The sequence below is a fragment of the Bos indicus x Bos taurus genome, chromosome 6 (assembly GCF_003369695.1).
Source record: "Bos indicus x Bos taurus breed Angus x Brahman F1 hybrid chromosome 6, Bos_hybrid_MaternalHap_v2.0, whole genome shotgun sequence".
Taxonomy (NCBI): Eukaryota; Metazoa; Chordata; class Mammalia; order Artiodactyla; family Bovidae; genus Bos; species Bos indicus x Bos taurus.
The window spans coordinates 89665157-89689924 of record NC_040081.1 but is presented as its reverse complement, the minus strand read 5'-3'; the positions used below and the strand labels follow the sequence as shown (position 1 = coordinate 89689924).

Sequence of the window (24768 nt, the reverse complement as noted above, 5' to 3'; positions counted from 1 at the left end):
AGGCATACTACACTGTATTAATATGTTGTAGACATCTTTTCATGTCAATAAAAGTACAATTTCCCCCCTTATCTGTGGTTTCATTTTCCACAATTTCAATTACGCTTGGCCAATGGCAGTACAAAATATTCAATAGCAGATTGTAGAAATAAGCAATGTATAAGTTTTAATTTGTGCGCTGCTCTAAGTAGTGTGATGAAATCTCTCATCATCCGGTTTTGTCCTGCCTGGGTCATGAGTCATCCCTTTGTCCAGTGTATCCCACACAGTAGTCACTTAGTGGGTTAGCAAGTCGACTGCCTTGGTATCAGAGTTCTTGTATTCAAGTCACTTTTATTTTACTTAGTAAAGATGGCAAAATGTAAGAGTAGTAACACTGGAAATTTATATGAGCCAAAGAGTAGCCTTAATGTGTTTCCTGTAAGTGAAAAGGTGAAAGTTCTTGACTTAAAAAGTAAAGAAAAAAAAAATCATATGCTGAATTTGCTATCATAGGAACAAATCAACCTTTGAAATTGTGAAGGAAGAAAAAGAAATTTGTGCTAGTTTTGCCATAGCACCTCAATTGTGGCCGCAGTGCAGGATAAATGCTTAGTAAAGATGAAAAAGGCATTACATTTGTACAACAAGATATTTTGAGAGAGAAGGAGAGAGAGAAGGATCATATTCATGGAACTTTTATTACAATATATTTTGTTGTTCTATTTTATTAGTGTTGCTAATCTAGTGCTCTAACATAAATTAAACTTTATCATAGGTATGTGTATATAGAAAAATACATAGTATACATATGTGTATGTATATACACATACGTATATGTATAGGGTTTGGTTTCAGGCATTGACTGGGATTGGAATTTATCCCTTGTGGATAGCAGGGGACTGTCATAGACAGTTTTTGTTTTTTATAACAGCTGCATAGTATTCATTCATCCATTTGTCAAATTTTACTGAGTGTCTTCTATGTGTTTGGTTTTGGGCAAAGCACCTAAGATACAACAATGAATTTAAAAACTCCCTGCATTCATGAAGCTAATATCCTGGGTAGGGGTGAGAACACACACGTATATAGGAATGTCACCGAGATCATCCTTTGGTGTGCGGCCAAGATCTTTTTATCTTGGACTCTGCCTTCAAAGCCAGATAGCGGGACCTGCTTCACTGTCATTCTTGGCATCTCTGAACTTTGTGTGGTCAATAACCTCAGGGTTACCGTCATGCATAGCCAGGAAACCTAAGTAATTCAGTTCAGTTCAGTTCAGTTCAGATGCTCAGTCGTGTCTGACTCTTTGTGACCCCATGAATCGCGGCACGCCAGGCCTCCCTGTCCATCACCAACTCCTGGAGTTCACTCAGACTCACGTCCATCGAGTCAGTGATGCCATCCAGCCATCTCATCCTCTGTCGTCCCCTTCTCCTCCTGCCCCCAATCCCTCCCAGCATCAGTCTTTTCCAATGAGTCAACTCTTCGCATGAGGTGGCCAAAGTACTGGAGTTTCAGCTTTAGCATCATTCCTTCCAAAGAACACCCAGGGCCGATCTCCTTCAGAATGGACTGGTTGGATCTCCTTGCAGTCCAAGGGACTCTCAAGAGTCTTCTCCAACACCACAGTTCAAAAGCATCAATTCTTCGGCACTCAGCTTTCTTCACTATCAAATATCAGCAAGCACTTTTTTGGAGGGAAAAATGTCACTATATGTTTTACATGCTGAAATTTTATCACTTGATTGAAGCATAAATGTATATATATTATAAGGGAAAAATAATTAGTGATGGTGGTCAAAGTTGTCAATTTTATGTAAAAAAGCAAACATTAAGTATTTTCAAATAGTTTAATAAGAAAACAGATTGACAACTAATAAAATTATGAGATAATGTGCTATCTATATAATTTTAGGAAGAATATTATATATATTTATACTAACATGTTTATAAAAATATTGACTATTACTAAACTGCTAATAACAGTTAAGAGTAGTAGTAATAGTAATAATGATGAGAATACTTAGCTATATAATTATTATAATCTTTGTAGTTTATATGCTCATATTCATAACAATAAATTAATTTTTGAGAACTGTATCTAAGTTTTAGTTATTTAATTTCATTTAGTCCATGAGTGTTTCATAGAGATGGTTTATTTGGGATTTCTTCTCATCTTGTGAGGATGGATTAAAAGCAGAATGTTAATTTCAGCACCTCAAAATTTCATAGGGATGAAAGACTCTAATCATGCTCAACAACATCCATGAAAACTAATCTTTGATTAAGACATGCTAAAAACTAGGAAGAAAATGAGTTAGAGAAAAATGAGGTACCTAAAACACATTTTGTTTATATGACAAGTCTAGAAACACAGACTTTGTTAGAATCCTTTTAGAAGATGATTCCTTAGACTTAGGAACTTGTGAAGCCTAAGCTTTTAAATAAAAGGATTGTGAAAATGACTGTTATAGTCTGTTGACAATTATCCATAGTCTATTTCAATTTTCAATAGAAGGATTTTTAAGGTATGCACATGAATCTTAGATTAAAGTTTCTTCTACAAAACATGCTACTGAAAATCTCTTTTTCTGAATTATGTCTGCTTTGAACACAAAGGCAGTAACATCATCATTAAGTGTACTACTTTAGTAAACCATACATCAGACATTTCGGCATGCAGAGAGAGCCAGATGTCTTTTTCAAAGTTTGACAGCCTGGTGGATTAATGATAAATTCAACTCTGTTTCACTTTGGTAGTTTGCTGAAAGATGTTAAGTCTCTCAACAGCCAACAACATAGTGAGTCTCACTGAAGAAATAGTTATTGAATAGAAAATGAGAAGAGAAATTGTCATGTCACGTGACTAGAAGACTCTGAGAGTCCCTTGGACTGCAAGGAGATCAAACCAATCAATCCTAAAGGAAATTAGACCTGAATATACATTGGAAGGATTGAAGTTGAAGCTGAAGCTCCAGTACTTTGGCCACCTGATGCAAAGAACTGACTCATTGGAAAAGACCCTAATGCTGGGAAAGATTGAAGGCGGGAGGAGAAGGGGATGACAGAGGATGAGATAGTTGGATGGCATCATGGGCTCAATGAACGTGAGTTTGAGTAAACTCTGGGAAATAGTGATGGATAGGGAAGCCTGGTGTGCTGCAGTCCATGAGGTTGTGAAGAGTTGGATAGGACTTAGCAACTGAACAATAATGTGATTGTCACTGACAATGAAACTGACATGGTGAAGGCTGTGTGTGATCTGAGAATCACAACTGATATTTTGAATCACACCTTTTGGTGTGTGTTCAGAAAGTAATTACCACCTGGACAAATATAACAGGATTTCAACCCATCAGCAGACAGTAGGCACTGTCAAGATTTCTCTTCAGCCAAAGACAAGTTTCATGAGCTACAAGAAATCTTTGAACCTCATTGTCAAGAACTTAAGAAAAGTGTTCAAACAGGGTACTTAAGAGAAAGGTTTGATGATATTTGGCAGACAAAAATATCAACATAACAGGATTCACTCAGTCAAAGGGTTGCTTGAAGAGAAAGTAGTTTGTTTTTAGACCCCACTGAAGAAATGACCGATATGAAGTATATTGATCATGCAGATATCTTACATGCTAGGTTACATGATTCTTCTAGCATTTGACTACAGAGAAGGTACTAATATGGGTGCTCATGAAACAAAAATTGATATATAGATGGAAAGTCAGAGCTCATTTCGTTGTCTCAAAGGAAATTATTCTGTTGCCATCTTTTTAGATTCAAGGTTTAAGGACAGACTTTTTAAGTGATTGTGTGAAATGGCAAATACATGCAAAAATATTAGAAATACCAGATACCTGCAAGGGCGACAATCTTACAAAAAGCCTCTGAAGTTTGTCAGGAAGCATCTTTCTCAGGTAATGCCCAGAGTTTGTAGAATTTGTTGAGGGACAAGTGATCACTACCCTCAACCAAATCGTCAAATTCAGGAGTTAAGGAGGTAAGTCTTATGTGAGCTACTGTTAGAAAAGAAGGAAAGGACTTCCTTGATAGTGCCGTGGACAAGAATCTGCCTGTCAATGCAGGGGACATGGGTTCGATCTCTGGTCTGGGAAGATTCCACATGCTCTGGAGCAACTAAGCCTGTGTGCCACGATGACTGAGCCCGTGTGCTGCGAGTACTGAAGCCCAAGTGCCCTAGAGCCTGTGCTTTGCAACAAGAGAAGCCAACACAATGAGAATCCTGTGCAGAGCAATGAAGAGTAGCCCCCACTTACTACAACTAGAGAAAACCTGTGCAAAAGCAATGAAGACCCAGCACAGACTGCCAGGGTCCAGCCCCGGCTGATCCAGGGTATTCAAAGCGGGGATGGCATCGGCGAGGATCAGGATACAATAGCTTCAATTAGATATTAATTAGAGATGTAAGGAGTAATAGAATGAGGATAGCTCAGTAGGAAAATTTAGTGGAGAAAAGAGGCTGAGTAGCTTGGTTTAAGCGGGAGACCAATAAAACTTCAAGACAAGAAGCTTGCACCACTTACGTAGGCTGCAGCTGTCCTTCCGGTCTCCCAAAGGAGAGGAGACACTGAGGCCTCCCCGGTCGGATCTTAGAAGCCCAGGCAAAATTAGTAAGCTTGGTGGGTTCCGCGCTCCAGATGTAGACTCAGCCAGAGTGAGAGAGAGAGAGACATGGGGAGACCAGTATTTCAAGAAACTGATCCCAATTCTTTATTTTCCATGGTCTACTTTTATACACTGAGATGTTATGCAAAAGTCACGTGGGGTCAGCAGTCCTGACTTTTATCAAAGTCAGGTGCTTCATACAAATGTATACAGAGGTCTTAGGGGTGTTACATCATCTTCTGGCCAGGGGGGCCTGCTGACAATTTATGACCCTCTCCTTGTGACAGTGGTCAGTCAACCAGGACACTTATTTCTCCAGGGGTGATTATTCTTAAAACACACGCCACCCAAATAAAGTTACATTCATATAGGGTGAGGGTATAGTGGGTTTTAGTTAAGGAAAGAATTTACTTAGCCTAAGGTCTAACGTGATTAATATCAAAGGTTAATACTTATTTCTTCTATATATTCATTAATGTGTGTAAGGGCAGGGGATGTAGAGTCTTAGCAACAAACATTGGCTCAACAAATGAAAAACCCTTCACCAATACAATTTCTAATCAGCCCAGTATGCTTATACTAATAATTTTCTAACTTCTCTAAAGAACCTGTTTTTAGAAGGTTTAAAGCATCTCGTACCTCTCACGGTTGGGAGGCTGTGAGCAATCACATGTGGCCGGACAAGCCTGTCAGGCAGGCTAGAGAACCTTCAGAGGAGTTTGTAGGTTGAAACACTCTTGTCACGCCCAGGAGTTTTTATTAACTGGAGCTCTAGGTTAACTCCTTCTCCGAAAGAGGTGGTGGGGGACAGCCCCCCGTAAAGTCAGAGGTGTAGGTGAGAGCACAAAGTAGTAAAGTAGGCAGGCTCTGGTTATGGGGGTAGATGCTCAAGGATTTCCAGGGGGATTCCTGAGGCTCGATCCCGCCTTTGCGTATGTCGAGCCTCCTTCCTCATGACCTTTGCCACAGGCGGAGTACCTCACTCTGGCCCCCAACAACAGACAAAAATAAATAGATAAATAAAATTAAAAAAGGAAAGAAGATGTTACCTTGGTGATAGCATCACTATCAGCAGTGTCCTAAAACAGAAGAGTTTGCCCTCACATACCACCCTCATTTAAAAGTGATTTCAGTTAAAATGTGTTCTATAGTAATAAAAATTATAATTCTTATACTATAATGTCAAGGTTTAAATATTTGAATGCTTTTAAATAACAGAAAAAATATTTTTGAGATTAAGTTTAATATTTACTTTTTAGCCTGGGAGTTCAGTTTATGTGGTTTAGCCATTACTTTTAATGGATAAAATTAGTGATTTGGATAGATATGGCAGCATTGGACAGAGTGAGAAATGATTAGAGTCTGAGTACATTTTGAGAACAATTGACAATGTTTGTTTATAATTAGGTGTGGGATATGACAGAAAGAGGGAGTCCAGGATGACTTCAAGGTTTTTGGCTTGAGTAAATGTCTATATTGAATAGAATGTCTATATACCCTGAGAAATAGAAGACTGCAAAGGGGTATTTTGGATTGGGTGTGAGAGGTGATGGGTGCAGGAGTAGGGTTCTCTTGAACATGTTAAGTTTGATATTTTGAGCAGCCTTCTCAGCATCTCTCCTTGCCCATCTTGACATCTGCAATCAACATGTCCCAATCATTCCCAAATGGAATGATTCATCTCCTTAAATGTATCTTGTGTGCTGTGTGCTCAGTCGCTTCAGTCGTGTCTGACTCTGTGTGACCCTAAGGACTGTAGCCCATCAGACTCCTCTGTCCATGGAGTTTTCCAGGCAACAATACTAGATTGGGTTGCCATTGGCTACTCCAAGTGATTTTGTCTTACCTGCTGTCTTCTCTGTATCAGTTGATGGCAACTTCATCCTTTCAGTTGGCTCTGACCACAAACTTTGAGAGTCAACCTTGAATTCTCTCTTCCCTCTCCCATTCTCTCCTTCTCTCTTGCTCCCCTCTCTCCCTCTTGTTTTGTCTTCTTTCTTTCCTCTGTCCCTCTTTTTCCTTCTTTCCTTTTCCTCCTTGCTTTCTCTCACACATCCAATCTGTCAAGACATCTTGTGGCCTTTACCTTTGTTACCAAACTCAGGTCTGGCTGCTCATCGCTTGATAGCCAGTTCTCAGGAGACGAGGGAAAAGAAAGGTAACTTTATTTTGGAGGTTGGCAACCAGGGGAGAAGGTGGACTTGTGTCTGCGAACCAACTCCTGATTGCTGCTCAAGGAGCAGAAGTTTTTATAGTGGAGGTTCAAGGTTGTATGCGTGGAGGGAGGGAGCAGGATGGCACAGTCAGCTCTGACAGTCATCTCAGTATCAGTGATGTGGCGGTCCTATGAGCATCGTCTTGGTTGTTTTGAGTACAGTTAATCTCTAGTTTCAGAGTTTGTTCCTGCTTCTTGGGGACAGTTCTCGGAATTGTGTGAAGTGGAATAGCTTATGTCACAGCTTTTCTCTGGTCATCATGTAGTCATCCTCTCTTCACAGAGTCATCTTCTTCTGCCTGGTGAGGGGGCTTCAGTATCTGCAAAACAGCTCACAGGATATGGCTCAGAATATTTATCTATGACTCTTAAGGAGTAAATAAAGGTCCTTGGCTCTGCTTAATGACTAAACTATTGTGTTTTGTCTTATGTAAAGACTTAGAGTGTGAGGCATAATTGAGTTTTAGGGTGAAGGTAGTGCTTATACCTTTAGGATTATATCCATAATGTAATCAATTCTCACTGCCTCAATTGTCAAAACCCTGCTTGCTAGCCAGGGCTTCCCTGATAGCCCAGTTGGTAAAGAATCCACCTGCAATGCAGGAGACCCTAGTTTGATTCCTGGGTTGGGAAGATCCACTGGAGAAGGGATAGACTACCCACTTCAGTATTCTTGGGCTACTCTTGCAGCTCAATTGGTAAAGAATCTGTCTGCAATGCGGGAGACCTGGGTTTGATCCCTGGATTCGGAAGATACCCTGGGGAAGGAAACCGCAACCCACTCCAGTATTCTGGCCTGGAGAATTCTATGGACAGTCCATGGGGTCACAAAGAATCAGACATGACTGAGCGATTTTCACTGCTTCCTAGCCACTAGCCATCTCTCTCTGGTTGCAAAGGACTCCTAACCAGCAGTGTCCTTGCTTCTTTCTTCCTCTTCTATAGCTTATTTTCAACATGACTAGTAGAATTATATTTTTAAAACATAAACCAGCCAGATCATATCAGTCATGTGCTTAAAATCCTCTAAGGCCTCCCTTATTCAGAGTAAAATTGAATTCTTCTGTTGGTCTATAAGAGCCTGTGTAGTCTGGCTCTTTGATCCTCGATCCCCCCTGGCCCTGTGCAGTCTGGCTCCTTGATCTCCCATCCCCCTGCCCCTGCCTCTCTGACTACATCCCCTCTTTGTTCCTCTTCCTCCTCACTGTTCCTTGAAGGTGCTGGGCACTTTCTCACCATGAGGTCCACCCCTAGCTGTTTCCTCTGCAGGAAAATCTTTCCCCTATCTTTGTCCAGGCTCATTCTTCACCTCTGGCGAGCCTTTGTTCAGCGGGCACCTTCTCAAGGAGGTCGATCCAGATTGGCCCATGGAAAGTGCCATCTCACACACATACCTAGCCTGTTACACACCCCATCCTCCCTACTCTGTTCTTCTTTTCCTGTTATTGTAGCACTTTTTTCCTTCTTAACATACTTTATAATTTATTTTAACGTATTTTAAATTTATTGTGTCTCCTTCCACCAAACTATAGTATGATTGCTGAGGGTAAGAACTTTTGCCTGTTTGTTCACTGTGTTCCCTGGATCTGGGATAGTGCCCGGCATACAGTAGGTGCTGTATAAACACTCACTGAATATTAAAAGTTGAGCCTGACTCTCTTGAAGCACTCATGTCTTAAATCTGGATGACACTAACACAAGTGAGAAGCCCAGGCTGATGAGTAGTTTGGTTCCCCCTTAAATAGATATTAAAAAAAAACTTATTCATTCTATGTTTGTTTAGAAGGGAGGCACAGTACAGTTGGGCTATTTGTGGGAAGGACTAAAACAAGAGTGGGGCTCAAACTTCCTTTTCTTATCCCAGGCAATTCAGCTCTGGCCCCAAATATATCTAGAACAGTTAAAAAACAGAGCCCTGTAGTCACTCCACCCTCCTTTCACAGGTCAGTCACTCAATCACCTTTTGGGCGTCTCACTGTACCCACTCCAAGTGGTATGCATATTCAGTACCCTTCCCAAGAGATCATCTGGCAGGTAGAGATTTTTCCATTTTGGAATAGTCTCCGTGGAATTTAACTTGATGGCCCAGGGAGCTGGCTGTTTTTCTGAACTTAGCCCCAGGGGATCTCATTTTGCAGTGCATTTTGTTCAGTCTGATCATTTGAAAAGCCCTAATTTGCTTTTTTTGACATCCTGCTCTGAGACCTCCTGCTTTGGTTCTCTACGGGTCTCAGCAGAAAAGTAGTAGTAGTTGCAAAAGGTGTCACTGTGTTTGAGAAAGATGGACACTCTCTACACCCTAGGTTTTCCTCGGTGACAGAATGCTCTTGTCAGCTTAACTCATCCTTTTGGAGATATAGAGTCTCCAAAGCTGGCAACTCCTTTTTCACCATTTTACATCAAATCTACTTTACTTCATTAATAACTTGTTGCTCCTAGCAAGGTCTGAGTAGAACCTAATGTTAACTAGAAGTTCTTAATTGTTTTTCCTTGTAAAAATGGGGCATTGTGAATAAAATTCAGGTCTGAACGGTGAAGCTGGTTTCATTTTCTTCATTTGAAAAAAGAGGGTGAAATCTCATTTCCTATAGCTCAGAATTATTTTGAAGCTCACATGAGATGAAATAGTATATGGGTCTAATTATAATCTTTTCCATTTTACTGAGGAGATCTACTGAGCTAGAAAGTAATTAGTATAGGGAATAGAGTTAGAATTAACTTGTTTAGTCGCTAAGTCCTGTCTGACTCTTGTGACCCCATGGACTGTAGTCCACCAGGCTCCTCTGTCCATGGGGTTTTCCAAGCAAGAACACTGGGATGGGTTGCCATTTCTTTCTCCAGGGGATCTTCTCTACCCAGGGATCGTACCTGCGGGTCTCGTGTCTCCTGCATTGGCAGGTGGATTCTTTACTATTGAGCCACCAGAAATGGCTCAAAGGTAAAGAATCTGCCCATCAATGCAGGAGAGTTGTGTTCGATCCCTGAGTGGGAAGTCCATGAGTTTGCAAAGAGTCTTACATGACTTAGCAACTAAAAAGCAACAACATAGAATTACTTATTCTAAACTGAGAAGTTGAGGAGAGAAATGGGGTGTGGTTTAAACTTCTTTTGTTTCTAGGGAAACGCCTGTTTTCTTTTTCACCGAGTGTGAAATGGGGGTGCATAGGCTAGGAAATCTGTGTAAGATTGGAGTGGGAGAAAGTCTCTCAGACACCCTGGGGTTCCCATGGAAACCCTGCCCCACTGCTTCTGGCCACCTGCCCAACCCCCACTCTTACCTCAGGCTGAGAAAGAGGGAAGCTGGTGAGGGGAGGCCAAGAAGGAAGCCCATAGGTTCCTCTGGAGTTTGAGTATCATTGTCAGCAGGAGAAAACATATATATATATGGCTTCAAAAAGCTTTATTGTGTCCATTTGGTCCAGGGCTTGAGAGTGGTCTCTCCAGGGTGTTAAAAAGCTGCCTAGTGGGTGTAAAGAGGGGCTTCAGGCAGATGCTCTGATGTTAGGGGGCTCCTCAAAGGCCGCTGGGCTCCAGAGGCTCCTAGTCTTGCTTGAGGGTAAGACTTTCCAAGAGATACTCGCCCAACCCAGCCTGGGGGCCAGCCAGCCTGTGGAGGTGGGTCAGGTGGTCACCCATCTTCTTGACGAGTTTCACCTCCTCATCTAGGAAGTGGTTTTCTAGGAAGTCACAGATGTGGGGGTCTGTGCGGGCAGAACCCAGGCTCTGCAGACCCAAAAGGGCCTGGTTCAGATTCTTCTCCATGAGAAGGGTGGCTTCCATAGCATCCTTGGTTTTACCTCAGTCATCTAGAGACGCTTCTGCACTTCTAGGAAGAGCATGTGGCTCCCACATTGATTTTGCATTTTCAAGAGACGCTCTGGGCCGTTGTGCTTCTTCTTGGCCAATTCATGAAAAGTGGCCCACACCCTCCAGAGCCACATCGTTGAGGTCAAAATAGAAGCCCAGAGAGAGGTAAGTGTAGGAGGCCTGCAGATGCATGTTGACCAGGCGGTGGAGAGAAGTCTCCACCTCGGTGGAATAATTCTGGCGAATCTGGGAGTTTATGGTTGACAGGTAATAAGGAGTTAAGCTCAAAAAATAGTGGTTATTGCCAGTGATTGTGGACAGCTGTGTGGCTGATTCTGAATGTTGTGACTGGAAAAAATGTTGGAGGGTGGTCGGAGGCTGGAGCAAGGGGCGTCCCTGGGTCTGTTCCCTCCAAGCACAGTTGAAGCAAGAGACAGATACGCGGGACTGCTGAGTGCACTTCCAGAAAAGAGATCCTTAACCCCTAACTATTTCTTCTCTCACCCCTCATATGTCTCCAACCTCTTTTTTCTAACCAGTCTTAAGGCTTGTGTGTCTCTCACTAGCTCTTTTCTCCTCATGAATCTTTGTGGGTGCATGCTAAGTCGCTTCAGTTGTGTCCAGCTGTTTATAGTCACACACCATAAACTGAAAGTAACAAAGGCTTGAGGCTGGTTAAAGCACTTCCAGTTACTTGTCTCTCAGGCAATGTCCTCCAGGGAAAATTCCAGTAAACTCCTGTTTAGCAACATTTTTCTGTCAATAATCACTCTACCTCCAACCAATGGATTTTTTTTAGAATCCATACTTCACTGGCTTTGGATTCTATTAGTGCAGGTCATCGACCCCTGTGAATAAAGGAATCCATCACATGCCCTTTTGAGCTATAATCAACCACAGCTCATTGTCTGTCCTTTCTTTCCTCTTCCTTTTTGGCACCTTAGAGTTTAAGAACCCTATTCTTAAGGGTTCATCTGGAGAACAGAATTTAGAATATCCTGTTTCAACAAGAGCCATAGCCATCCCATGGGATGAACTTGAGATGAAGCCAGAATATGAGTTAGGGAAAGGTGAAAAGAAAGAGAAATTTAGACCTTGGAGTTATTAGAAGTCAGGTTTATGATATGGGGAAGTGTGTGAGTATGTGTGTGTGTGTGTGCACGCACACATGCACACAAAATGAACATCATCCCACTGGATTTAAGGTGTTAGAGGACAAACAAGAGAGAGAAAGGAGACCCTCCTTCCCTACTCACTGAGAGCAGATAGCCTGTGAGGAAGCAACAAGAGAAACATGGAAAATTTTCCTGGAACTCCATCTGGGCCTGCTTTGGGAGAACAAAGACCATGTGTCTTTCTCTTCCATGTTACAGAGTTGCTGGGGAAGAGGTGGCATGCTTTGTATTCTCTACCCCCTAAGCTGGGTAGGTCTTTCTCAAATGAGCTGAGGATGTTGCACTAAACCTGAGATCTGGGACTGAAAGGTTATTCTCCATTTTTCTTCTTTATGTTAAATTGACACAATCAGCTTGTGGGTGTTACAAGTCATCACTGATCCTACCCCAGGGCAGAGGAGTCAGCAGCAGAGCCATCTTGAAAACCAGATGCTTGAGAATAAGACCAAATAACACATCTGCTGGCTGAAGTTATGGAAAGGATTACATGATGTTAACTGCTGCATTTGGAAATTGTGGAATTTAGCACATTGCTTACATTTTTCATAAATTTATTTATTTAATAAGCAACTAATAAATTATTAGCTTTATGCCCATAAATATATGTATGTGGTACCAATTCCAACAGTACAAACGTGTTTCTGATAGAAGGCAGGTTTCCGTCCCATTCCTATCCCTGCAATAATCTAGTTTTCTCTTCTGATGCAACTATAGTTACCAAGAAAAGTAGTTTAAAAATATATATTTGTGTGTGTGTTAAGTTACTTCAGTCATGTCTGATTCTTTGAGAGCCTATGGACTAAGGCCTGTCAGGCTCCTTTGTCCATGGGATTCTCCAGGCAATAATATTGGAGTGGGTTGCCATGCCCTTCTCTAGGGGATCTTTCTGACCCAGGGACCAAACTTGCGTTTCTTATGTCTTTTGCATTGGCATGTGGGTTCTTTACCACTAGCGCCACCTGGGAAGCCCTTAAACTATATACAGGAGAAAATTATTCACTTTACAATAGCCAAGACACAGAAGCAACCTAAATGTCAGTTGACAATGGAAGTGAATAAAAATGTGGTAGTAATAGAATATTACTCAGTCATAAAAAGGAGTGAAATAATATCATCTGCAGCAACGTGGATGGACCTAGAGATTGCCAAATGGAGTGAAGTAAGTCAGGCAAAGAAAGACAAAGGCCATATGATATAACTTATATGTAAATCTAAAAAAGAATAATACAAATGAACTTATTTTAAAAACAGAAATAGAGTCACAGATGTAGAAAACAAACTTATGGTTACCAGGGGAGAAAGGGGGGAGAGAAATAAATTGAGAGATTGGGATTGACATATACATACAATTCTATATAAAATAGATAACTAATAAGGACCTACCGTATACCACAGGGAACTTATCCAATATTCTGTAGTAATCTATATGGGAAAAGAATCCCCCAAAGTGCATATATGTATATGTATAACTAATTCATTTTGCTGCACATCTGGAACTCACACAGCTTTGTAAATCAACTATACTCCAATAAAAATTACTCAAAAAAAGAGAAAATTAGTCACACCTTAGTTATTTGATTTAAAACTGGAAATAGCCTCTTCTCTCTTGAATGACAACTGCAGAAATGGTTTCTTGTTTGATTTAATCATTCCTTTGTGTTTGATATTCTCCACCCTATTTAATATAACTGTCTTTAACCCAATGTTCCTAAAGTTCAAAATTATCCCTATTCTGGGATAATCCCTAGAAATACTTTAAGGGTACTGAAAGTATCTCCTTCTAAAAAGTGAATCACAGGATTTTCTTTCAGACTTCAGACTCATGGACAAAAACTTGAACTTCCTAATTCAGCCCAAGTACAAAGCAATTAAAGGATTAAAATGGATTAGAGTTTTGAAAATCACAGGAACCCAAACTAACTCTTGCTCTTAGCTAAATATGTTTGAAATAGCTTCTTTCATTCTAATAGCAGTTCATAGGAATGTTTTCTCTCAGGTTAATTGGATGCTTTGCTGTCTTTTTTTCCTAGGGAAAGAGAGTGTGGTTACAGTATTTTATGAAGGTTTTTTTTTTTTTTTAAATCACAAAACACTTGTCAGACTTCCTGGTCTGTTCCCTGTGTCCCTTGTACTGAGGTTGTTAAGGGAGGAAGTGATTACACTGAAGAGAGGAGACTAGATTTGCTGCCCTGGGACCTCTGTCTAACTTGTGTCTAGTCATTCCAATCCCAAAGAAGGGCAGTGCCAAAGAATGTTCACACTACCATACAATTGTGCTCATTTCACCTGCTAGTAAGGTTATGCTCAAAATCCTTCAAGGTAGGCTTCAGCAGTAATGTGAACTGAGAACTTCTAGATGTCCCAGCTGGGTTTTGAAATGGTAGAGGAACCAGAGATGAAGCTGCCAACATTCGTGGATCATAGAGAAAGCAAGGGAATTCTGGAAATACATCTACTTCTGCTTCATTGACTATGCTAAAGCCTTTGACTGTGGATCACAACAAACTGTAGGAATACCAGACCACCTTACTTGCCTCCTGAGAAATCTGTATGCATGTCAAGAAGCAACAGTTAGAACTGGACATGGAACAACTGACTGGTTCAAAACCGGGAAAGAAGTACGTCAAGGCTGTATATCGCCATCCTGCTTATTTAACTTATATGCAGAGTAACTTATATGCGAAATGCTAGGCTGGATGAATCCTAAGCTGGAATCAAGATACCCAGGAGAAACAATCAACAGCCTCATATATGCAGATGATACCACTTTAATGGCAGAAAGGGAAGAAGAACTAAAAAGCCTCTTGGTGAGGGTGAAAGAGGAGAGTGAAAAAGCTGGCTTAAAATACAACATTCAAAAACCTAAGATTATGGCTTCCTGTCACATCACTTCATGACAAACAGAAGGAGGGGAAAGTGGAAGCAATGACAGATTTTATTTTCTTGGTCTCCAAAATGACTGCTGATGGTGACTGCAGCCCCTTGAAATTAAAAGACATTTACTCCTTGGAAGAAAAGCTATGACAAACCTAGACAGCATATTAAAAAGCAGAGACATCACTTTGCCAACAAAAGTGCATATAGTCAAAGCTATGGTTTTTCCAGTAGTCATGTATGGATGTGAGAGTTGAACTATAAAGAAGGTTGAGTGCCAGAGGATTGATGGTTTTGAATTGTGTTGCTGGAGAAGACCTTAAAAGTCCCTTGGTCTGCAAGAGATCAAACCAGTCAATCCTAAAGGAAATCAACCCTGAATATTCATTGGAAGGACTGAAGCTGAAGCTCTTACACTTTGGCCACCTGATGTGAAGAGCCGACTCATTGGAGAAGAGTCTGAAGCTGGGAAACATTGAAGGCAAAAGGAGAAGCGGGTGGCAGAGGACGATATGTTTAGATGACATCTCTGACTCAGTGGACATGAGTTTGAGCACACTCCGAGAGATAGCGAAGGACAGAGGAGCCTGGTATGTTGCAGTCCACGGGGTTGCAAAGAACTCGATGTGACTTAGCAACTGAACAACAATAACTGCTTCCAGGGCACTGGAGTAGAGGATTAACATCCCTGAAACTGTGTGATTATGAGACAATAAAAAGTTTATGAAATTGGACTTCTGGTTTCCAATCCAGCATCAGGTGTGTAAGGAACTTGGAAGTTGTCACTCCCACTTCCACAACAACAACAAAAAAGTGTGTGACACAGTAAAAAATCAACAACTCATATCCTCCAGAGAATTGTGGTCACAGGGCAAACTGCTGCCCCCCAAATTGGAGAGAGGTGGATACACAGGATCATAATTTACCAGAGCAGAAATCCATGAGCAGAAACCTCTGCAGGAACAAGTGCAAGGGTAGAAAAACTGAAGGTGGCCTTAGTGAATTGCGGGAGGCTTGGTGTGGACAAGTTTGAGAGTAAAAAACTCCACAGGGTTTAGGCTTAGTGAGTTTTATGTCTAGGAATTCTACTACTTTCTCACAATGAATAACTGGAATAGCCATTCTGAAACATGCCTAGAGTATTCTGTTCTTCACAGTGCGTACATCAGGGAAAACTATTTTATAAGAGCCCAACAGACTGAAGTTTTGTCAGAGTCTAACCCTTCTGGTGTTGGAGAAGACTCTTGAGAGTCCCTTGGACTGCAAGGAGAGCCAACCAGTCTATTCTGAAGGAGATCAGTTCTGGGTGTTCTTTGGAAGGAATGATGCTAAAGCTGAAACTCCAGTCTTTGGCCACCTCATGCGAAGAGTTGACTCATTGGAAAAGACCCTGATGCTGGGAGGGATTGGGGGCAAGAGGAGAAAGGGACGACAGAGGATGAGATGGCTGGATGGCATCACCGACTCAATGGACGTGAGTTTGAGTGAACTCCGGGAGTTGGTGATGGACAGGGAGGCCTGGCGTGCTGCAATTCATGGGTTCTCAAAGAGTCAGACACAACTGAGCGACTGAACTGAACTGAACTGAACCCTTCTGGAAGAAAGGAAATAGCAATCCTGCCCTTTGTAACCTTATTGTATCACCTAAGGAGTAGAAAAACAAACTGAGAAGCCCTTGTGAAAGTCTTAACTCTGGGGCACAGGCTCACTAACAGGGTGAGACCTCTCTGTAGGACTACAGAATGCTTTTTCTCCCTACATACTTTACCACCATGTCAGTAGGACTCCTATAAAGTAACAGCGAGTTTCATCTCAGAGAACTGTATGTCTCAGATCTTATTTAAGAGGAAGTCTTTAGGGAAACCCAAGACAACAGGGGCTACAAAAACAAGCATGGAAAATTTTAGCCTCTGATACCTACTTTAGCTTCAGCAAACGCTAAACACACCTAATTCCTAGCCAGATAAAGCACACAAAAAATACCTATTTGCTACATTTCCTTTTATGCAGTAAAGTTTTAATTACAAGGCATACTAACAGGCCGGAAAAAACACCCCAAAACAACGCACACAGTATGACCAGATGGAGCAAGCATCAGAATCAGCCTCAGATTTTGAAATGATCAGACCTAGAATTTAAGACACCTACACTTCCCAGGCAGCCCTAGTGGTAAAGAATCCATCTGCCAATGCAGGAGACCCAAGTGACAAGGGTTTGATCCATCCTGGGGTAGGTAAGATCCCCTGGAGTAGGAAATGGCAATCGACTCCAGTGTTCTTGCCGGGAAAATTCTATGGGCAGAGGAGCCTGGTGGGCTACAGTCCATGGAGCCACGAAGAGTCAGTCAGACATGACTGCGTGACTGACCATAGGTTTAATATGCTAAGGGGTCTAATGGAGAAAATGGACAATATGCAAGAATAGATGGGTACTAATAATGCCCAGGTCTTTTAGTCATACTTGGAGGAAGGGGTATGGAAAAGTATATCGGTTCCAGCTTCCTGAAAGTAGAACTCTTAACTATAACTTAAAAAAAAAAACAAAAACTTCATCTTGTTTTTCTTCATTGTTTGTTTCCTCTGAGTTCCTATTTCTGTGTATTTCTTTCTTTCTTTCTTTTTTTAAAAAAATTCTAAAGACTTTGCTCAGAGGTATGGTGATCCCTGGCTGTCTGCTCTTATTTAAGATTGAGTCCTATAAAAATGAAGCAACCTAAATGTCCATCAATGGACAATGGATAAAGAAGATATGGTACATATATGGAGTGGAATATTACTCAGCCATTAAAAGGAATGAATTTGTAGAGATGTAGATGAATCTAGTCTGTCGTACAGAGTGAAGGAAATCAGAAAGAGAAAACAAATATTGCATATTAACACATATATGTGGAATCTAGAAAAATGGTACAGATGAACATATTAGCAGGCAGTAATAGAAATACAGACATACAATGGACATGTGGACACAGTGGGGAAATGAGAGGGTGGGATGAATTTGGAGAGTATCAGTGATATATATACCCTACCGTGTGTTACATAGATCTCCAGTGGGAAGCTGCTGCAGATCCTGGGGAGCTCAGCTTGGTGCTCTGTGATGACCTAGATTGGTGGGTTGGGGGTGGTGGTTGGGAGGAAGGCCCAAGAGGGAAGGGATATATGCATACATATAGCATATGTATGATTATAGCATATGATTCACTTTGTTGTACAGCAGAAGCTAACACAACATTGAAAAGCAATTATACTTCAGTAAAAAAAAAAAAAAAGAAAGAAAGAAAGAAAGAAAAACTACTAAGTTACATCAGAGAGGTGTGGGACCTGCCCCTCACTGTAAGGTTATTGGACAGGGATCCAGCCATTTCTTGAGAGAATGTGAAAACTTATTAAGTGCCAATTTCTAAAGGTTTTTTGTCTTAGGGTTGTCTGTTATTTCCAGCCAGTCATCCTCAAATATCCTGTCTGGGGTTGAGTCTGACATTCTAGTAGCTGAAGGAGGCAGAGAGTTAACTGCCGCATTACACAGAATTCAGACTTTTATTTAATCTCTTTGCTTGGAGTGTAGCTCCTCACTCCGTTCTCCTCTCCAGGGTTATGCTATAGTCCCCACGGCTCATGGAGTGTGAAGGTGATGCTGGTAGAGGCTTTTTCCGGTCTTCAATCATCAAAGCACACACGTCACAGCAGAGTCATCCCCTGTTCCTGTCTCCACAGTGTTGGGAGACAATTCCCTACCAATCATGGTCTTATGTATTCTACTGTCTTAGGAGCAGAGGCATAGATAGTTTATTCTGGATAATCTTTGCAAGGCTGTTCATATACCAAGTAGCCTTGGACGATAGTGTCTGTCTCTGGAATAGAGAGGAGATTTGTTTGATTCTCAGTACAATAAAGATAATACCACTCTCCAGAATGAAGACCGGGCAGGTTTCCCTGTAGCCTCCTTAACGTATGAGATTTGCTAAAACGGAGCAGCTCAGCTGTGTGCCACGGGCAACATCCATTCGTGCTGTTCCATGTAGTCCCTGTGGGACTGTGAAACAAGGTAAGTCAATGTGAGCATGGAGACAATGTTGCCTGCTGTGCTCGGAGTGATAACATCCTTAGCCTTTGTCTCTGGTGACTCGTGTTTCTGCTGGCATGTGTGGAACTGTGGCCATTTAACTCATAAGCTCACAAGTACAGTAAAATCTCAGATGCTCAATTCTATGGTGTTTTCTTTTGCTACCATGCCATGTATGGGGCTCAGGAATCTTTACAAGCCTGTCTCTATTCTGTCTTCCTTGATACCGTTTTAGTTGTTGCAATTCTGGCCTTTCTGACTCCTTTATTGACAACTAGACAACTGGGTTGAATCCTGATGCTCTGGGACCCACAATCTCTCTTTCCATCTCCCAGCTTGGGAATATCTCTTTTCAATATAAGGGAAAGCCTTGTCCTTTCATGTTTATTTAAGCTGCTCCTTCTACTCTCACACATTCACATATCCTAAAGATTTAGGTTTTGCAAAACAAAAGCCAAAAACATCTTCTAATAATTTTCTTCTTCCAACCCTACCACTCATCTCTTTGGAGACAAAGAACAGCCTCTCTGATGTCTGGGTGTTGGACAAGAAAGGGAAATTCAGGGAAAAAAAAGGTTCCTGTGCATTACTATCTCAAAATGCCATTCAGTCACATTTATTCTGTGTTTTAAAAGTGTCTCCAGTTCTCATGAATGCTATTTCTCATATTACTAGAATTCAAGTAATTGGATATTACACCCACCCTCCTGCTGACTTTTCCATGGGAGTTTAGTAATTCTCTAATAACTTGCAGAGAGAGCAGAGTCCTTTGTGCATGCACATGTGCTCAGTTGCTCAGTTGTGTCTGACTGTTTACGGACCCCATCGACTGTAGCCCACCAGGCTCCTCTGTCCCTGAGATTCTCCAGGCAAGAGTACTGGAGTGGGTTGCGATGCGCTCCTCCAAGTGATCTTCCTGACCCAGGGATGGAATCTCATCTCTCATGTCTCCTGTACCAGCAGGCGGGTTCTTTACCACCAGCACCACCTGGGAAGCTGAGGATAAGAGTCCTCTGAGGATAAGACAAATCTTGAAGAAGGAAGCAAGTGAAAGGCTCTATGTTTTTCTGGGAAAACAAAGAATAAAATGAGGAATGGATGGGGTAGAGATATTTAGTTTCATCTGAAAGACTGAGGAGGGGAAAGCTGGGGGTGCCATCCACTGGGTTTGAGCAGTATGGGACCAGGAGGGTTAAAGAGAAAAGTCATTCATTTACCCCTTGAGGAGATGGCCTTTGACCCCAATTCAGGAAAAAAATGGCAGTAGGGAGATCATGCTTACAATTCGGCTAGAGCTGGAAAAATAAATTTGTAAATGAGAGTTGGGAGGAGGATGCTAAAGGGCTTATAACTATGTCATTTTGTGTCCTAGACTGGCCCAGTGACTTCTTTGAAGGAATTGTCCTGAGTTACCCTCTTTGACATTAGGTTTCAAAAAATAAGTTAATGTTTTCCCAATCATATTTCAAATTGAGACATTTAGTAAATTCACTAAATTTATACATTTAGTGAAGAATGTCTTTGGATCTATGTTTTGAGAAAAGTTATCATCTCAGTATTTTGACAGTTAAAATGAACACTTAATTCATCCAGAGCCATTTAATCTGCACTTCGATTTCCAGCTTGTCCTATGGCTGTTGGAGGATCATCTTCCCTTAGGGACTTCTGCGTGTGGGGCAATCAGATTTCACCATCTTGAGATACATGACCTCAGACCTCTAACTCATGGACAGAAAACTGGGCTCCTTAATTAAATGCATCACCAACAGAGAAATGAAGGGACTGATACTCATACATGATTAAGCAGGAAAAATGAAATTCTTCCTGAGTCTAATCTAAAGGCTTCTTTTTGAATAAAATAGTTGATTACTTCTCATCTTTTTGATAGATTGTAGGGATATTTTCCCGGAGAAGGCAACGGCACCCCACTCCAGTACTCTTGCCTGGAAAATCCCATGGACGGAGGAGCCTGGTGGGCTGCAATCCTTGGGGTCGCTAAGAGTCAGACATGACTTCACTTTCATTTTCACTTTCATGCATTGGAGAAGGAAATGGCAACCCACTCCAGTGTTCTTGCTTGGAGAATCCCAGGGATGGGGAAGCCTGGTGGGCTGCTGTCTATGGCTTCCCACAGAGTTGGACACGACTGAAGCGACTTAGCAGCAGCAGTAGCAGCAGGGATATTTTCCAGGTTTGGTTGATGTCTATTTGGTCTTTTATCAGTACAAGGGTTAGAAAGGAAAGAAGATGTAATTAAAATAGTAATCTGATTTCAGTCCCATCATTAAAATAAGGTTTCCTTGTGGCCCCCCAACTTCTGTATCTCCTTGTGCCCACTCCTTACTCGCTTGGTGCTGAGTCTTCTGCATGTACTCAGGTCTATGGTTGTCTCTCTCTTGTAGCATAATTTTCATGCATGTTTATGTCAACAAAATATTTCCTTTCACTCTGTTTAAAAAATGCTGCTTCCCACTAGCAATACAGGAAAGAAGGAAATAAGTGATTGGGAGAGAAAAATCCTGTTTTGGCCCTCTAGAATATCTGGATTTCATTTATTTTTCTCCTGAGTCAGATCCAGAGAACCTAAGGGAGAACCACATGCTGGTAGGTGGGAGAGGTGATGGCAGAGGCAGAAAAAAGCAAAAAGGAATCTTGTTTTGGGGGAGCTGGATTCATTTGCTGAGCTTCATAACAAAACACTAGAGAGTGGGTGGTTTAAAGAACAAAAATGTATTTCTTTTACAGTTCTGGAGGCTGGAAGTCCAAGATCAAAGAGTTGACTGGTTTCATTCTGAGGTCTTTCTTGCCTTGTAGATACCCATCTTCTCTGTCTTCACATAGTCTTTTCTCTGGGTGTCCACAGGTCTGTGTCCTAACCCCTCCTTTATAAGGACACCAGTCTTATTAGGTTGGAACCCACCCATACGACCCCATTTCCCCTTAACTATCTCTTTAAAAACCCTCTTTTCAAATACAGTCACATTTTGCAGTGCTAGGAGTTAGGAGTTCAATATATAATTTGGGGGAAACACAACTCTCAGCCTGTGGCCTTCTCTGGTGGCTCAGACAGTGAAAAATCTACCTGTAATTCAGGAGACCTGGGTTTGGTCCCTGGGTCAGGAAGATCCCCTGGAGAAGGGAATGGGAACCCACTTCAGTATTCTTGCCTGGAAAATTCCATTCCTTACAGGCTCCCCTGCAAGGCTCCTGCAGGGAAGCCTTGCAGGGGTTGCAAAGGGTTGGACATGACTGAGTGACTAAGAACACACAAATACAGACACAACACACAGCTCAGCCTGTGACAAGGACCTGGAGGTGGGGGAGGATGAGGAGCTGGGAAGGCTATGTGACTTCTTTCATGTGTTGGTTGGAGGAGAGAAATTCACCTATCTGGGGCCTGAGGACATGATACAATCTCAAGTTTATGGTCTCAGCCCTTCTTCTAGTATAGTTTAAGAGCTTGGGGTTACAGATATTCTACTTATACCTTAAAAATTTACCAAAAATGATGGGAAGAAGTAAGGATGATTTGGGGTGAATTATTTTCTTACAGTGCTTTGAACATCTTTTTCTCTCCCATCCTTTAAAATGGAGATGTGATAGGAAAGCAAAATGACTTTCACATTTTGGAGATGAGAGGAATTGTCATTTCAATTGTTTTAAAATCAGTGATTCTTTCTACCATTAGGGAGTCTTACATTATTCCCTTGGGAATACCTGGCACTAGTGTTTTAAAAAATCTCCCCTGGTGATTCTCATGTGTAACTGTACTCAAAGGCCAACAAGTCATAGTCTCTTTGGTTTTCTACTTTCATCTCAGGAGACCAACATGGAGACTTCTAGAATCTGGAAGGTGCAAATCCAGAATTCCTGCGGGGAGGGAGATCCATGTGTGCCCACAGATAGTCCACGTTTTCTTTCCTTTGCAATGCACAGAATACTCACCTTGTACTCAAGAAACACACATTTGGTCTTCAGACAGATCAAACACACTTTGGATTGGGCAAAAAATCATGGTAAGGATCATTGAGATTTGCAAACATAAAGCATGTTTTCTATTTCTCCAATTAAACATGTAAAATCGCCTTTCCCACTTTGTACAAGTTTGTAGACATGTTTCTGATGTCATTTTGCTCATCTTTTTGAGGTAGACATTCTCTCCTGGTTCATGTTTCCAGGCTGACCTCACCCTGGAGGAGAGAGAGATGGGTATGAGTACCCCAGTCCCGTGGGGAGGGCCACAAGAGGAAGCTCTAGCTTCTCACCTATCATCCCTGGTTTCTCGCCTTACAGCAGCACGTGGACCTTTAGTTTTAAGATCTAGAGGGACTAGAACCTTCCTTGAGGAGTGAACCAGGACCACATCCCAAAGATCCCAAAGACTGAGCCAAAGGACAGGTTGCCATTAAATATCAATTTTGAAAGAGTGTAACATTTTCTATAAACAGGCATAACAAGATATTCACTGGTATATTGGTGGGGGTGGGATGGAATAAAAGACGATGTCTTCCTCCATCTTTCCTCTGCTGCTGCTGCTGCTAAATCGCTTCAGTCGTGTCCGACTCTGTGCGACCCCATAGATGGCAGCCCACCAGGCTTCCCCGTCCCTGATATTCTCCAGGCAAGAACATTGGAGTGGGTTGCCATTTCCTTCTCTAATGGTGAAAGTGAAAAGTGGAAGTGAAGTCGCTTAGTCGTGTCCGACTCCTAGCGACCCCATGGACTGCAGCCTACCAGGCTCCTCCGTCCATGGCATTTTCCAGGCAAAAGTACTGGAGTGGGTTGCCATTGCCTTCTCCTCTAGAACAGGAAATTTCATAAATGCAGAGTCAGATAAAGCTCTCTTTGGATCCCCCCTTCTTTTTTTGACTTTTAAAAATAATCTCACTTCTGCACTCATTTTCTTTCCTCCCTAGTGATTTTCAAGACCAAAATGTCTTCTGTAACTTCTTTAGTTTAAAAGGGCAGTTGTTTATAATTCCAGAAATTAATTTTCACTTTGAAATTAAAAGGCCTGATGTACTGAACTTGACACATCCCTGAGCATCTCCACCTGAGGCTCTGCAAGCCTGCCCAAGCATGGCCTGGAACAGGAAAAGGGCGGGGGCGGGCTCTGTCCTTGGGTCTTCGAGGTCTGTCTTTTCAGCCTGGATGGCCAGAGAATTGGAGAATTGGGATCTTCGAGAGAGTTTGAGTGTAAAATGGTGATGACGTGAATGTAATTTTGAAATTTTAAAATGTTCTATTAGGGACTTCTCTGGCAGTCCAGTAGTTAAGACTCCTGCAGGGGATGTGGGTTTGATCTCTGGTAGGGGGTCTAAGATCCCACATGCCTCAAGGTCAAAAGACCAGAACATGAAACAGAAGCAATATTGTAACAAATTCAATAAAGGCTTAAAACAAACAAACAATGTCTGTAGGAATCCAACTTTCATTCCGAATATTTGAAATGGTCCCTTCATCTCTGAGTATGAATGTTGGGATGTTTTGTAGGCAATCTTGTTGCCTATTTTGGGTTTGATGTTGTCTTTTGTCTCTGCTATCTCTGCATGAAGTGTTCTTAGGTTCTTAGGCTACCCACTTCCATTCTAGTAGGGCCTGAAGAATAGTATTTCCCCCTCATAGGGATTGGCCTGGAGATTTTTCCTCCAGGTTTATGATAAGGAAAAATGCAATAAAATTATACTGATGCTGCTGTCCCCTAATCTACAAAAGTAATCAGTCTTTTGTTTATATAGCCATTTGATAAAGCTATCATAGCCCATGAGACATTTTAATTTGGCCTAAAACTAACTGTTAAAAATTTAGCTATTTTTTTTTTTTACCCCTTCTGATAATCGTATTCAAATCCTAGGCCTTTTATCCCTTCCTTTACTCTATCTTATTACTATGGGTATCATGAAGAAAAGTTTGCACATAATGCTGGTTAATTAAAAAAAAAAAAAAAGAAGTGTTTTAATAATTTGAGTTGGCTAATTGGCTAGTGCCAAATTATCTTCACTAAGTGTCCTGTTCCACCCTTGCTATAAACTTCAG

The 24768-nt window shown here is 41.6% G+C and overlaps 1 pseudogene; it reads right to left on the bottom strand.

Moving 5' to 3' along the window:
- Positions 1 to 10357: 10357 nt before the first annotated feature.
- On the bottom strand, positions 10358 to 12467 carry LOC113894646 (annotated as a pseudogene).
- Positions 12468 to 24768: the final 12301 nt, after the last annotated feature.